A 16243-nucleotide genomic window follows, 5' to 3' on the forward strand; every position below is an offset into this window, starting at 1 on the left:
AGCGGGTTTGATTCCTGGGATCACCCATACGTAAAATATATGCTCACATGGCAGTAAAGTGTTTTGGATAAAAGCTTCTAGATGGCATATATTATATTATTATATCAATCAATCCTCTTTTCTCTCCTCCTCCACCCTCTCTCCAAGTTCTCCACCCTCTTCTTCTTTCTTCTCCTCCTCCTAGTCTTTCTCCTCTTCCACCCTCTCTCCAAGGTTCTCCACCCTCTTCTTCTTTATTCTCCTCCTCTTAGTCTTTATCCTCCTCCACTTTAACCCTGACGCTTCATCCTTCATCCTTCCATTCTCCTCCACCTTAACCATGACCCTTCATCCTTCCATTCTCCCCCTCCTCCTCCACCTTAACCATGACCCTTCATCCTTCCATTCTCCTCCTCCACCTTAACCATGACCCTTCATCCTTCCATTCTCCTCTTCCACCTTAACCATGACCCTTCATCCTTCCATTCCCCTCCTCCACCTTAACCATGACCCTTCATCCTTCCATTCTCCATCTATACCAATCTCTGGCTCCTCCTCCTCCTCCTTCCCTTTCTCCTTCTCCTCTGCTTCCCCCCCCCCCTCCTCCTCCTCTTCCTCCTACTCCTCTCCTCTTCCCCCTCCTCCTCCTCCACCTTGGCCCTCTGTCCTGCTCTTTCTGATTGTGGTCTGGTCCATAATAGAAAAGCCTTTAAGAGCAGTCTCTTTCAGATGCCTGGTTGGTTCTGGTTGCCATGGTAGGTTCCCATCTCGTCCCTGCACAAGCGTGATAAATCTTTAACATCACACACTCCCCCGCTCCACTCCTTAAAAGCCCCCTCTCCCTCTCTCTCCATCGCCCCACATCGCTCAGCCCAGCCTTGGCCCAGTAGCCCACCTCGCTATACAACTAGAAATATATCTGATTAGTATTTTAGAGGCGGGTGGGCGGGGACATGTTTTACACTGTGGAGGATGTGTTTTCTATTACTAGAGGGATTTGAGTTGTGTAATGTGTTTTTGGAGCCTCGGATGGTAATCTGATATAAGTATAGCAAGAGTATAGTATGAGACAAAGTTATAAGATGTTACTATCCTCATCATCATTTACTGTTTTGTCAAATCAAATCAAATCAAATCAAATGTATTTATATAGCCCTTCGTACATCAGCTGATATCTCAAAGTGCTGTACAGAAACACAGCCTAAAACCCCAAACAGCAAGCAATGCAGGTGTAGAAGCACGGTGTTGTCAGTGTGTTCAGAATACTGAACAATGCTAAAGATGCTCTATCTCTTAATCAATACAGTGAGTCAATACAATGAGTACAACCAGACATTACGAACCAGACTGCTTTTTTAGTGTTGAATAATAACCCAATGCAAAGTCATGTGTTATATAGAACACATGTTTCTTTAATTAAAAGCAAGGCTGTGAGCTGTGTTTTTTTTAAAGCATGTCTGTGAACTGTGGGTTTCTTTAAATCTTGTGTTTCTTTAGAAATAGTGAAAAAGCAGGCCTGTTGTGTTAGTGTGGTGCAGGCAGCCCAGTACAGCCCAGCAGAAATAAGGCTGAACTCTATTACGACAACTAATGGAGGTTTCCTTGTGTTCCCCTTTCACCGCCGCTATCCTTTGACACCTCCTTATCGCCCCAGTCTGTTTGTCTCTCTCTCTGTGTGTGTGTGTGTGTGTGTGTGTGTGTGTGTGTGTGTGTGTGTGTGTGTGTGTGTGTGTGTGTGTGTGTGTGTGTGTGTGTGTGTGTGTGTGTGTGTGTGTGTGTGTGTGTGTGTGAGTGAGTGAGTGAGTGAGTGAGTGAGTGAGTGATTGAGTGAGTGAGTGAGTGAGTGAGTGAGTGAGTGAGTGAGTGTGTGTGTGTGACTGGGCTGTTGTGTGTCCAGTCTGGCCCTATAGGCCGTGGGGGTCTGTTGTTCCCATCCCCATTCCCCACACAGACACTAACTAGAAGTGACAGACCAGTCAGTGCCATGGTGCGCTGAGGAGAGCTGCATTGTAGCAGAGGCCCAAGAGTCGGGTGCATGGCCGGCAACAATACAAGGAGTTCTGACAAGCAGAAAGGGAGGAGGCTTTTCTCTCCTTGAGAGCATCTCTCCCTTTCTCTCTCTCTCACACACATACACATACATGCATTCACCTAATCTCACACACACGCTCAAACATGCATGCATGCATACATCACTGACAATGACAACCAATTCATCATGTGAGTGCAAGCCCATTCGAACGTCAAGAGCAACATATACACCACCCATGTCTTAGCAGTCTTGATCCATCAGGGTATTTCCAACTGCCCCTATACATCACTGTTTTGCCTATCAGCAGTTATATTTAGCTTAATTGTGTGTATATTTGTGTATGTTGATGCATGCTTGAATTATTTGTTTTCCATCTAGGACAGCGTGCAATACTCTCCCTACTCTGTTATGTTAGATATCTGGTTTAACAGAGCTACTCTCTCTCTCTCTATGTCTCTTCCTCCCTCTCTCTCGGTCTCCCCCCTCTCTTTTTGACTCACTCCTTCTCTCACACTGGACATTCCCCATAAAGGCCCAGTATAAATGGAAAAAGGGAAGCTACCAGAAACTTGCTGTGGGCTACATGCAATGTGAATGAATAGTTTCCTTACTTAGACCCAAGCTCATGCACTATGTATGTATTATATAGCCCAGGCAGCAGTGGCCTCTCTTATGTGGCATGGCTCCAATGTTTTACAATGAGAATATTCTAGACTTGATGAGGAATAAATACTGAGGTTATTATTATGAATAATTTATATTTAGATCATTATCATCTCGCAGTAAATACTGTGCGTGTCCCCATATCCTCAATATTATTTATTTAGACCTCTTTTTATAATTTCTTAGGCTGTCCATTGGGGGGAGCTATGTGGAGGAGGTCGCGTCAGGGAATGGGTAGGGCGCCTGCCTCCTACCTCCTGCCTCCATCACATGGTCCAGAGCAATCTCGAGCACAGATGGACAGGAAAGGAAACCGAGAGATGAGCCCCTGGTAGCGCGAGAAGCATCTTCTAAAATAGAAACAGAAGCCGCTACTTCTGCTCCAGAAACGGAAAACTACAGTTTTGCACAGTGCTATGCTGATTTCGCGTTTTATATCGCAGAAAATTGAGGGATGGTTGTGAGTGAGTGAGGAGGGCGGATCTTTGCAGAGAATGCTTGCAAAAGCCAAGGCGTGCGCTGTCCCAAGAGAACTCATTTGAAGAGCTTGCAGAGAGAGAGAGAGAGAGAGAGAGAGACCGGAATGCCGGGCAACATCGCTCCTCCGGTTCACCTGCGAGGCTGAGTGAGTATAATTAGGAATAATATTTTACCGGTTGAAAACGGTTTATTTGGTGGTCTACACTTTCATCACTTTTTTGCGTTCTGTCAGTGATGTGACATACCACTTCGAGAGACGCCAGAGGGGCCGTATTTTCCACCTGTCTGATCAATAATTCATACTCAGTAAAGGACTGTAGCCAATGGGTCAGCGATGTGAGGAACTTGTTTATGTCCTTTGGGAATTGCGCGTTGAAGTTCTGAACAGGTGTCGTAGGCTATTTAACAATTTGCAGATTATTTACGAATAGATAGATAGATGCCCCGGTTAGTGGCGATCCTGTCAATTCTGAAGCACACCGTTGGTGTGATGGACAGCAGCGGAGAGCGGTGCAGATCAGGATGTTATGATAAAACTCATGACCCTATCAATCTGTCCGGGTTTGATTCAGCCCATCCCCATTTGATGCACATCTTGATCCTGAAGAGATGCTGTGTTTATTAGACAGGGTTGAAGAGGGTGTGGAGGGTGGACTGGGTCTCCCTTTCAGAACAGAGTGGACAAATTCTACATATTTATAGTCATCAACTGGAGGAGAAAATTGATTCCCAGCCATTCACATTCATGCTGTCTCAGTGTGTGTGTGTGTGTGTGTGTGTGTGTGTGTGTGTGTGTGTGTGTGTGTGTGTGTGTGTGTGTGTGTGCGTGCATGTGTGTGTGTGAAGAACATGCTTAGGTTGTGTTATGATATGAATGTTCATAACACTATATACACTGTTAAAATGCAGTGTTTTGTAACACAAACTAGTGGCAACTGCACTGACACCAACTTTAAAGAGAGGAAACCTGGAGTTTTGAAGCACGTGTGTGTAAGGGGTTATGAGACAGATTTAAGGTGCACTGAAACATTCAACCTAAGGTGTTCTGAGGCATGATGTATGGTGTATTGTAACACCACTTAATCAAGAGTTGTGTAACACCACTTAATCAAGAGTTGTGTAACACCTGGCAAGAGGAAAAGGTTGAAAACACTAGTATGGTGAGTCCTGTTTTGTGCATAATTAGATACCTTCTCTTTTGGTGTTGTTTCGTCTCTCGCTAAAACTCCTAAACACTACAGTCTAAGAATAAAGGTGCCATGCAGAACCTGATGAAGGAAAAAGGAAACCACACACTGCTTGATAGTATCACTGATCTAAATAAGAATCCTGTGTAGTGCCTAATTAGATCCCTTCTTTTGGAGTTTAAATACTGCATAGATCCCTTCTTCTGGAGTTTAAATACTCTATAGATCCCTTCTAGAGTTTAAATACTGTATAGATCCCTTCTTCTGGAGTTTAAATTATGATTTTCAACGCCGATACCGATTATTGAATACTTATTTTAACTTAATATAATACATAAATAAAATCAGTTTAGCCTCAAGTAAATAATGAAACATGTTCAATTTGGTTTAAATAATGCAAAAACAAAGTGTTGGAGAAGAAAGTAAAAGTGCAATATGTGCTATGTAAGAAAGCTAACGTTTCAGTTCCTTGCTCAGAACATGAGAACATATGAAAGCTGGTGGTTCCTTTTAACATGAGTCTTCAATATTCCCAGGTAAGAAGTTTTAGGTTGTAGTTATTATAGGAATTATAGGACTATTTCCCTCTATACCATTTCTATTTCATTAACCTTTGACTATTGGATGTTCTTATAGGCACTTTAGTATTGCCAGTGTAACAGTATAGCTTCCGTCCCTCTCCTCGCTCCTCCCTGGGCTCGAACCAGCAACACAACGACAACAGCCACCATCGAAGCAGCGTTACCCATGCAGTGCAAGGGAAACAACTACTAGAAGGCTCAGAGCGAGTGACATTTCAAACGCTATTAGCACTCGCTAACTAGCTAGCCATTTCACTTCGGTTACACCAGCCTCATCTCGGGAGTTGATAGGCTTGAAGTCATAAATAGCGCAATGCTTGACGCACAACGAAGAGCTGCTGGCAAAACGCACGAAAGTGCTGTTTGAATGAATGTTTACGCGTCTGTTTCTGCCTACCACCGCTCAGTCAGATAGTTAGATACTTGTATGCTTAGTCAGATTATATGCAACGCAGGACACGCTAGATAATATCTGTATCGTGTGTAGTTAACTAGTGATTATGATTGATTGTTTTTTACAAGATAAGTTTAATGCTAGCTAGCAACTTACCTTGGCTTACTGCTTTCGTGTAACACTCATTGTGGAGTGCAACGAGAGAGGCAGGTCGTTATTGCGTTGGACTAGTTAACTGTAAGGTTGCAAGATTGGATCCACCGAGCTGACAAGGTAAAACTCTGTCGTTCTGCCCCTGAACAAGGCAGTTAATCCACCGTTCCTAGGCCATCATTGAAAATAAGAATGTGTTTCTAACTGACTTGCCTAGTTAAATAGAGTTATAAAAAATAAAACAAATCGGCAAATCGGCGCCCAAAAATACCGATTTCCGATTGTTATGAAAACTTGAAATCGGCCCTAATTAATAGGCCATTCCGATTAATCGGTCGACCTCCAGTTTAAATACTGTAAATGGGAATCGCTCTTTTTGTATATTCCCTGCTCCTATATGGTGTGCTGATAAACTCCTCATTGGTAACTTAAAATGGTCAAATGTACACTTATGCTATAACAAAGGTTGTGAGAAAATAGTTATTAAAATTAATACAGTACAATAACTACAACATTTCTTTATCAAGACATGATTGTTAAGTTTCAAGGGCTTTATCTTTTCTTTGCAAATTATCAAATGACAACAAAACATTAACAGGTCTTTCACATTTTTATACTGATGAAGACACTTCAAAGATCTGTAAGGTCTTTATCATATTTAGGGCTGTGGCGGTCATTAAATATTGTCAGCCGGTTATTTTCATGCAAAAGACTGCTGGTCTCATGCTAATTGACCGTTATTTAATATAAACATGTTGAGCATCTCCAGGCCTCCACACATATAAACTGCTGATGCTGATGCGTGCCTTTGGAACATCTACATTTTAAAAAGTACAAAAAATAAATGTAATTAATATACACCATCAAAATAAATCCATTATATATTTTAGTCGGGTCTAAAGAAACATTATGATATGAAGAAATGTATTTCAGAAGAACAGAATTTGAGTTGGCCTACTGTATGTTAGTTATATGGCTATGCTCCATGTCATAGTGTTACGTCCGTCGTTGAATGAGTGAGTGAGACCAATGCGCAGCGTGGAAAATGTTCATCGTACTTTATTAAATGAACACCAAAAAACACCAAAATATAAACGAACGGAAAGCTCTGTAGCGCTAAACAGCAACTATCCAAAGACAAGATCCCACAAACTAGGGTGGAAAACAGGCTGCCTATGTATGATTCCCAATCAGAGACAACGATAGACAGCTGCCTCTGATCGGGAACCCTACCCGGCCAACAAAGAAATAGAAAACTAGAATGCCCACCCAAATCACACCCTGACCTAACCAAATAGAGAAATAAAAAGGCTCTCTAAGGTCAGGGCGTGACACATAGGCTGTGGGCTTGTTCAAGATGAGCTTATACGTCCTGTGACATTATTTAATTTTATAGTAAGAATAATATAATTTAACCAGCGAGTGCGCATGTGAAGTGGCTATGTTGAGCGTAAAAGTTATTTTTTAAACAAGTCCTATATGCTAGATTTAGTTATTTGTCAACCTTAGTTGTGAATGATACAAACCTTAGAATGTCTTAGAAATCAGAACAGACATGGGCTGCATGAAGAGACTATAGGGTATTGATGATTTGAGAAAGTAGCAAAAAATACTTGCGCTGTTCCTTGCCTCAGGCTGCGTAGCTGTTCTCTCATCAAGTGATCATATTTTCACCCATCAGACTATTCTCAATGTAATCTTGTCTTCAGTGTTTTTTTTTAATAAAACACATGTGTGGTTGAATTTATTCTGCCACTGTGACTTCTTATTGTCTCGGCCTTTAGGCCTATATATCACCGTTGCAAACATATTAATTAACAGGTTGTTGAGCAAACAACGCAACTATCACATCACATAATGTGGCTTTTTGGCTTCCCCAGTGATTTTACGCACGCACCGCTACTGCTTGCCTTTACTAATATGTACAATTAGTTTCGATTTAGAATGTCCCATTATCAAATGGGCAGGGGGCAAAAGACATGTCATCCATGTACTCGAATAGTGAATGGAGGCCGCGTGCTTTCCCGCCAAGTTTTGTAGGCGACTTCGGTGTTATAGCGGAGCATGTGCTTAATATGAGCAGCTGAGAAATAAATATAAGAACCCTTGTTTCACTCCACGCATCAACCACTGTTTAAGGAGCATTTTTTCGTTGCCTGACAGGGGATATTCAGCCCAAATTCTGTATGCCATGGGCTCTCCAACCTTGATCATGCAGCTAGCAAGTGCTTAATTTGGAAAACCAAGTAAAATCCGTTCGGGAACATCGATAGTAACATGTTTTCACAACTAAACATTTCACTAAACTGTTGACAGCCCGTCTGCGCGCTTGAGAAAGGAATAAAGGAGAGAGGAGATGGAAACGCATGGTGGTGAGATATGCTGTATAGCTAAAGGTAATGCTACTAGGCTAATCAAAATCAAATACAAAATTCACTAATTGTAGGCCAACTGTAAGCCGCCCTGCACAATCAATGAACCAACAGCATCGCCTAGGGCTATACGTTCTCTCCCAGACTCATGGATAGACATTTTGGGCCATAAGGTAACCAGTTCATCCAGTAAGCATAATAATACAGTCCACACTCAAAGGCTGTACCAATTACATCTTAAATCAGTTTTGTTTTATGTTTTTATGCTATGCATAATATGTGGTAGGCTTCGTATTGTATAACGGCACAATCAACATTTTAATTCTGTTTTCTTTGGTGGGGGGCTTGGGCTCATAAGCCTATGCATATGCATAAGCGCTAATATGCATATGGGGGAATTGAAATGAATCATCACCTCAGAAAGCACTGTCCATTTCGTTGTATTAGGCTTTGAAACAACAAACATATTTTACACTGTTTCAACTTGCTGTTGAACCTCTTTCTTCAAATTGATCATCACAGTGAGGTGAGTTTTAAAAGTATGATAGGCCTACTGTTTTCATGATAAGTGTTGAATGTGATTTTTGAAAGCATTTACATTGATGTCAGAGTGGTTAGAGGGAAAATAGAGCCCTGAGTACCAGGCCATTATGAACTGATAGTAGTTAGCAAGTTGGGTACTACCAAAGCATGTCCAGAGTGCATCAAATTATATTTTTTGTTGTTGTACTTTTTACCCCTTTTCGCCTCAATTTCATGATATCCAATTGGTAGTTATTGTCATGCCCTGATCTGTTTCACCTGTCTTGGTGATTGTCTCCACCCACCTCCAGGTATCTCCTGTTTTCCCCATTAGCCCCCTGTGTATTTATCCCTGTGTTTCCTGTCTCTCTGTGCCATTTTGTCTTGTTTTGCCAAGTCAACCAGCGTTTCTCCGAGCTCCTATTTGTCCCAGTCTCTGTTTTTTTCCTAGCACTCCTGGTTTTGACCCTTGCTTGTCCTGATGCTGAATACGCCTGCCTGACCTCTCTGCCTGCTTGACCTCTCTGCCTGCCTGACCTCTCTGCCTGCCTGACCTCTGCCTGCCTGACCTCTCTGCCTGCCTGACCACTCTGCCTGCTCTGACCTCGAGCCTGCCTGACCACTCTGCCTGCCTGGCCACTGCCTGCCTGACCACTCTACCTGCTCTGACCTCGAGCCCGCCTGACCACTCTGCCTGCTCTGACCTCGAGCCTGCTCTGACCACTCTGCCTGCCTGACCACTCTGCCTGCTCTGACCACTCTGCCTGCTCTGACCACTCTGCCTGCCTGACCACTCTACCTGCTCTGACCACTCTGCCTGCTCTGACCACTCTGCCTGCCTGACCACTCTGCCTGCTCTGACCTCGAGCCTGCCTGACCACTTTGCCTGCTCTGACCTCGAGCCTGCCTGACCACTCTGCCTGCTCTGACCTCGAGCCTGCCTGACCACTCTGCCTGCTCTGACCTCGAGCCTGCCTGACCACTCTGCCTGCTCTGACCCGAGCCTGCCTGACCACTCTGCCTGCTCTGACCTCGAGCCTGCCTGACCACAATGCCTGCTCTGACCTCGAGCCTGACAATCCCCTTGTACCGTTTGGACTTGGACATGTTCACTGAACCCCTGCCTGTCGTGACCTCAAGCCTATCTATCCACTGGAACTGTTTGGACTCTGACCTGGTTTATGAACTCTTGCCTGTCCCCGACCTCCCTTTTGCCTACCCTTTTTGGTGTAATAAATAACGGAGCTCAACCATCTGCCTCCTGTGTCTGCATTTGGGTCTTTACCTTGTGCCCTTACAGTTATAGTCTTGATACAGTGTATTCGGAAAGTATTCAGACCCCTTGACTTTTTCCACATTTTGTTAAGTTACAGCCTTCGATTGTATTTTTTCCCCCCTTATCAATCTACACAATACCCCATAACAACAAAGCAAAACGTTTATTTTTGCAAGTGTGTGTGTGTGTGTGTGTGTGTATAAAAAAAGAAATATTACATGTACATACAGTAAGTATTCAGACCCTTTACTCAGTACTTTGTTGAATAGCCTTTGGCAGCTATTACAGCCTCAAATCTTCTTGGGTATGATGCTACAAGCTCGGCACACCTGTATTTGGGGAGTTTCTCCCATTCTTCTCTGCAGATCCTCTCAAGTTCTGTCAGGTTGGATGGGGAGCATCGCTGCACAGCTATTTTCAGGTTTATCCAGAGATGTTCGATCGGGTTCTAGTCCGGACTCGAGCTGGGCCACTCAAAGACATTCAGAGACTTTTCCTATAGCCACTCCTGCATTGTCTTGGCTGTGTGCTTAGGATCATTGTCCTGTTGGTAGGTGATCCTCGCCCCAGTCTGAGGTCCTGAGCTCTCTGTAGAAGTTTTTTTTTATCAAGGATCTCCCTGTACTTTTCTCCGTTCATCTTTCCCTCAATCCTGACTAGTCTCTCAGTCCCCGCCGCTGCAAAAAATCTCCACAGCATGATGCTGCCACCACCATGCTTTACTGTAGGGATGGTGCCAGGTTTCCTCCAGACGTGATACTTGGCATTCAGGCGAAAGAGTTCAATCTTGGTTTCATCAGGCAAGATAATCTTGTTCTCATGGTTTGAGAGTCCTTTAGGGGCCTTTTGGCAGACTCCAAATGGCTGTCATGTGCCTTTTACTGAGGAGTGGCTTCTGTCTGGCCACTCTATCATAAAAGCTGTATTGGTGGAGTGGTGCAGAGATGATTGTCCTTCTGGAAGGTTCTCCCATCTCCACAGAGGAACTCTAGAGTTCTGTCAGTGACCATCGGGTTCTTGGTCAACTCCCTGACTAAGGCCCTTCTCCCCCGATTGCTCAGTTTGTCTGGGCGGCCAGCTCTAGGAAGAGTGTTGGTGGTTCCAAACTTCTTCCATTTAAGAATGATGGTGGCTACTGTGGGCCTTCAATGCTGCAGAAATGTTTTGGTACCCTTCCCCAGATCTGTGCCTCGACACAATCCTGTATCGGAGCTCTATGGACAATTCCTTCGACCTCGAGGCTTGGTTTATGCTCTGACATGCACTGTCAAATGTGGGACCTTTAAATAGATAGGTGTGTGCCTTTCCAAATCATGTCCAATCAATTGAATTTACCACAGGTGGAATCCAATCAAGTTGTAGGAACATCTCAAGGATGATATTTGGAAACAGGATGCACCTGAGTTCAATTTATTTCGAGTCTCATAGCAAAGTGTCTGAATACTTACATGTAAATAAGGTATTTCAGTTTTATATTTTTAATACATTTGCAAAAAAATCTATAAACCTGTTTAGGCTTTGTCATTATTGGGTATTGTGTGTAGATGAGGGGGAAAAAACTATTGAATACATTTTAGAATAAGGCTCTAATGTAACAAAATGTAGAAAAAGTCAAGGGGTCTGAATATTTTCATTTGCACTGTGTATACAGTACCAGTCAAAAGTTTGGACACACCTACTCATTCAAGGATTTTTCTTTATTTTTACTATTTTCTACATTGTAGAATAATAGTGAAGACATCAAAACTGTGAAATAACACTTATGGAATCATGTAGTAACCAAAAAAGTGTTAAACAAATCAAATCAAAGTAAAGCCACACTTTGCTTTGATGACAGCTTTGCACACTCTTTGCATTCTCTCAACTAGCTTCACGAGGCAGTCACCTGGAATGCATTTCAATTAACAGGTGTGCCTAGTTAAAAGTAAATTTGTGGAATTTCTTTCCCTTTTAATGCGTTTTATCCAATAAGTTGTGTTGTGACATGGTAGGGGTGGTATACAGAAGATTGCCCTATTTGGTAAAAGACTAAGTCCATATTATTGCAAGAACAGCTCAAATAAGCAAAGAGAAACGACAGACCCTCATTACTTTCAGACATGATGGTCAGTCAATCCGGAACATTTCAAGAACTTCTAAAGTTTCAGTGCAGTCACAAAAACCATCAAGCGCTGGGATGAAACTGGCTCTCACGAGGGCGGCCACAGGAAAGGAAGATCCACAGTTACCTCTGCTGCAGAGGATAAGTTAATTAGAGTTACCAGCCTCAGAAATTGCTGCCCAAATCAATTCTTCACAGAGTTCAAGTGACAGACACAATGCAACATCAACTGTTCAGAGGAGACTGCGTGAATCAGGCCTTCATGGTGGAATTCCTGCAAAGAAACCACAACTAAAGGACACTAATAATAAGAAGAGACTTGCTTGGGCCAAGAAACACGAGAAATGAAATGTCAGATTTTTGGTTCCAACCGCTGTGTCTTTGTGAGATGCAGAGTACGTGAACGGATGATCTCCTCATATATGGTTCCCACTGTGAAGCATGGAGGAAAATTTGTGATGATGTGGGGATGCTTTGCTGGTGACACTGTCTGTGATTTATTTAGAATTCAAGGCACACTTAACCAGCATGGCTACCACAGCATTCTGCAGCGATACGCCATCCCATCTGGTTTGCGCTTGTCCTGTTTTTTAACAGGACAATGACCCAATGCACATCCAGGCTGTGTAAGGGCTATTTGACCAATAAGGAGAGTGATGGAGTGCTGCATCAGATGACCTGAACCCAATTGGGATGGTTTGGGATGAGTTGGACCGCAGAGTGACAGGAAAACAGCCAACAGGTGCTCAGCATATGTGGGAACTCCTTCAAGACTGTTGGAAAAGCATTCAAGGTGAAGCTGGTTGAGAGTATACCAAGAGTGTGATTGAGAGTATGCCAAGAATCTCAAATCTCAAATATATTTTGATTTGTTTTACACTTTTTTTGTTTACTACATGATTCCATATGTGTTATTTCATAGTTTTGATGTCTTCACTATTATTAAAAAATAGTACAAATAGTAGGTAGGTTTGTCCAAACTTTTGACTGTGTATATTTTTCTGCAGGGAGACAGAAATAGCAAATAATAGCAAGCCATAAAGATAGTACATGAATGCATAATTCAGTTATTACCTGCCTTAATATTAATAAATGGCAATAGAAATATACATTTTTTTAAACATATCAATAGCAATATGCATATACAGAGCCTTCAGAAAATGTTTTCTTTTGCACATTTATTGAAAATGAAATACAGAAATATAATACTAATATTTAAGTATTCACTCCCCTGAGTCAATACTTTATAGAAGCACTTTTAGTGGCGATTACAGCTTTGAGTCGTCCTGGGGATGTCTGTATCAGCTTTGAGTCGTCCTGGGGATGTCTGTATCAGCTTTGAGTCGTCCTGGGGATGTCTGTATCAGCTTTGAGTCTTCCTGGGGATGTCTGTATCAGCTTTGAGTCGTCCTGGGGATGTCTGTATCAGCTTTGAGTCGTCCTGGGGATGTCTGTATCAGCTTTGAGTCGTCCTGGGGATGTCTGTATCAGCTTTGAGTCGTCCTGGGATGTCTGTATCAGCTTTGAGTCGTCCTGGGGATGTCTGTATCAGCTTTGAGTCGTCCTGGGGATGTCTGTATCAGCTTTGAGTCGTCCTGGGGATGTCTGTATCAGCTTTGAGTCGTCCTGGGGATGTCTGTATCAGCTTTGAGTCGTCCTGGGGACGTCTGTATCAGCTTTGAGTCGTCCTGGGGACGTCTGTATCAGCTTTGAGTCGTCCTGGGGATGTCTGTATCAGCTTTGTGAATTTGGATTTGGGGATTTTCTCCCAATCTTCCTTGCAGATTTCCTCAAGCTCAGTTAAGTTAGATGAGGAACAGCAGTCTTCAAGTCTTACCAGAGATTTTCAATGGGATTCAAGTCTGAGCTTTGGCTGGGCCACTCAAGGACTTTCATGTTCTTGTTCTGAAGCCATTCCAGCAGTGCTTTGGCTGTATGCTTGGGGTCATTGTCCCGTTGGTATGTAAATCCTCGCCTCCCAAGTCAAAGATTGTTTGTACTTTGAAGCAGGTTCTCAAGAATTTGCCTGTATTTGGCTCCATTCATTATTACCTCTATCAGTCTCCCAATCTCTGCCACTAAAAAGCATCCCCATAGCATGATGGTCATGCTTCACGGTAGGGATGGTGGTAGCCGACTGATGAGCTGCGTCTGGTTTTCTCCAGACATACTGCTTTGCATTCAGGCCAATTAGTCACATTTTTGACTCATCAGACAACAGGATATTTTTGCCAAATGCTCTCATTCTTTCAAAGACATTTTTGAAAACTCCAGGCGTGCTGTCATGTGCCTTTTTCTCAGGAGTGGTTTCCGTCTGGCCACTCTCCCATAAAGCCCAGATTGGTGAAGTGCGGTAGAGACTGTTGTCCTTCTGGCAGGTTCTCCCATCTCAGCCAAGGAACTCTGTTAATCTGTCAGAGTGGTAATCAAGTTCTTGGTCACCTCCCTGACCAAGGTCCTTCCTGCCCGGTTGCTCACTTTGGTAGGAGGGCCAGCTCTAGGCAGAGTCTGGGTAGTTTCATATTTTTTTTACATTTCTTAATGATGGAGACCACTGAGTTTTTGGAAACTTTCATCACTCTAGAAATAGTTTTACACCCTTCCCCAGATATATACCTCATCACAATTCTATCTCAGAGATCTACAGACTTCATGGTCTAGTTTCTGCTCAGTTTGGAGTGTCATAGCAAAGGGTCTGAATACTTATGTATTTAATTTTCAAAAAATGTGCAGCAATTTCTAAAAACATATTTTCACTTTGTCATTATGGGTTATTGTGTATAGATGGATGAGACTTATTTAATCCATGTTGAATTCAGGCTGTAACACAACAACATGTGGAATAAGTCAAGGGGTGTGAATAGTTGGATGCAATAAAACATGTGGCGTGGTAAGCCAGAGCTAAAGCAGGCTAAATTAGCAGTGGCTATTTAGTGTAGCATATAGCATGTGGTGGAGCTTTGAACAATATATAAAGCTAGTAGGCAAATAAACCAGCAGTATTAACAAAGAAATATGCCGTAATTTGCATAAAAGCATAAAAAAGACATGCCTTCATTTGCATAAAAAAACAAGTGTGTGAAAGGTGCCAACAATGACATTGTGTCAATTAACAACTACATGTAGCATCGAGAAAACTGATCAATGCACCAAGCATAACCATACATAACCATTAGCAGCCGAAATGCTACGTAAAACAAATGTTCATGTTGAGTGAATTCCTATTCTGTTTCCTTCTTCAATGTAATAACATTTCATAGTCATATTGTCATTGATGCATACTTTCTTGGATTGTTTTGGAGCTTCACCTGAGCGTTTAGTGTGTTCTCACCTGTTTCCTTCTTCTTCGTTGGTATTATGGCGGTCTGTAAACAAATGTTATAGGTGCAGGCCGCCATCAGTATTGGCTGTGTATCAGCCTACTATTCTGTAGTATGAATTCATTACACTTTGTGAAGAAATTGCCCTAACCAAGTAACCCTGCACCCGTTAAAACCACACCACTATTCCACTACTCTGGCCCCATCTGATTCTACTCCAGGCCAGCAGCCTGGGAAGACGGGACACTGTACCCCTAATTAATCTGTTGCCTTATCCTCAATAATCTTCAACCTGGCATTTCTGCTTTCCAAATTCTGAGTCGTGTTCATAATCTTTCCTATGAAAACTATGAAGTCAATATTTTTTACTATCAGTGTCCTTTGACACGGCACATTTTTGTGAGCAACATTTTTGAACAGGCAGCGAAAGCATGTCAGTATTAGTAGAAGCACCAGTTCTGACAGTGACTTACTATTGGAGCAGCCATAGTAGCTCTATCAGTCTGCCTAGTTGTTCCACCAATCTGTCTTACAGCCTCTGCATATGATTCATCATGATTGACTGTATATCTCAGGGCCTCTCTAGACTCTCTCTGTACCTGTCATCAAACAAATGCTGCACTGTGTTCCCCCCCACAATTCCAACACTTAGCCTTCACATTGCTTCCACATTCACCATAATCATGTTCCCCTCCACACTTGGCACATATTTTCTTTTCTTTACACTGAGCAGCTACATGTCCCATTCTCTGTCATTTAAAATGGGGATGGGACACATTCTGGGACATTGAAACTAAGGAAATCTACTTTCCACCACAGATCATTCAGGAAATCTGTACTTTTTAGGCAAAACCTCAAACCTCATTAACACTGATAAGCTTTAATTTCTTTGACCCTCTTTCCTGTTGATCAACCTTTTGGCCTCAATCACTCTGCCTCCCTTCACATTTTCTATAATATGGACATAGCTAGTGGGGCCCCAGAAATGTCTTCCCTCAACTCGGCTTAAGCTCCAGGGACATGGCTTTTGATTTTCTTCTTCTTGAGTTTCCATTATCAGAATCTTCCCCTGCTGAGCATGGCTAGCACAGAATGTTAGCAGTTTAACATTTCCAATGAACTGGGCTAGTTTTACTTCACCTATTTACGTTATTGGTTAATCAGATAGGGTGTAAATGCCACC

General features: G+C 42.7%; 1 protein-coding gene across 1 annotated transcript in view; it reads left to right on the forward strand.

The window, feature by feature from the left end:
- The first annotated feature begins 3252 nt into the window (after positions 1 to 3252).
- Positions 3253 to 16243, forward strand: part of LOC139368861 (uncharacterized) — a 98682-nt gene continuing 85691 nt past the window's right edge. Inside the window, exon 1 of the mRNA XM_071108297.1 lies at positions 3253 to 3299. The gene's annotated coding sequence lies outside the window, so the exon portion shown is untranslated. The remainder of the gene's footprint in view (positions 3300 to 16243) is intronic.

Source organism: Oncorhynchus clarkii, chromosome 16 (genome assembly GCF_045791955.1).
Source record: "Oncorhynchus clarkii lewisi isolate Uvic-CL-2024 chromosome 16, UVic_Ocla_1.0, whole genome shotgun sequence".
NCBI lineage: Eukaryota > Metazoa > Chordata > Actinopteri > Salmoniformes > Salmonidae > Oncorhynchus > Oncorhynchus clarkii.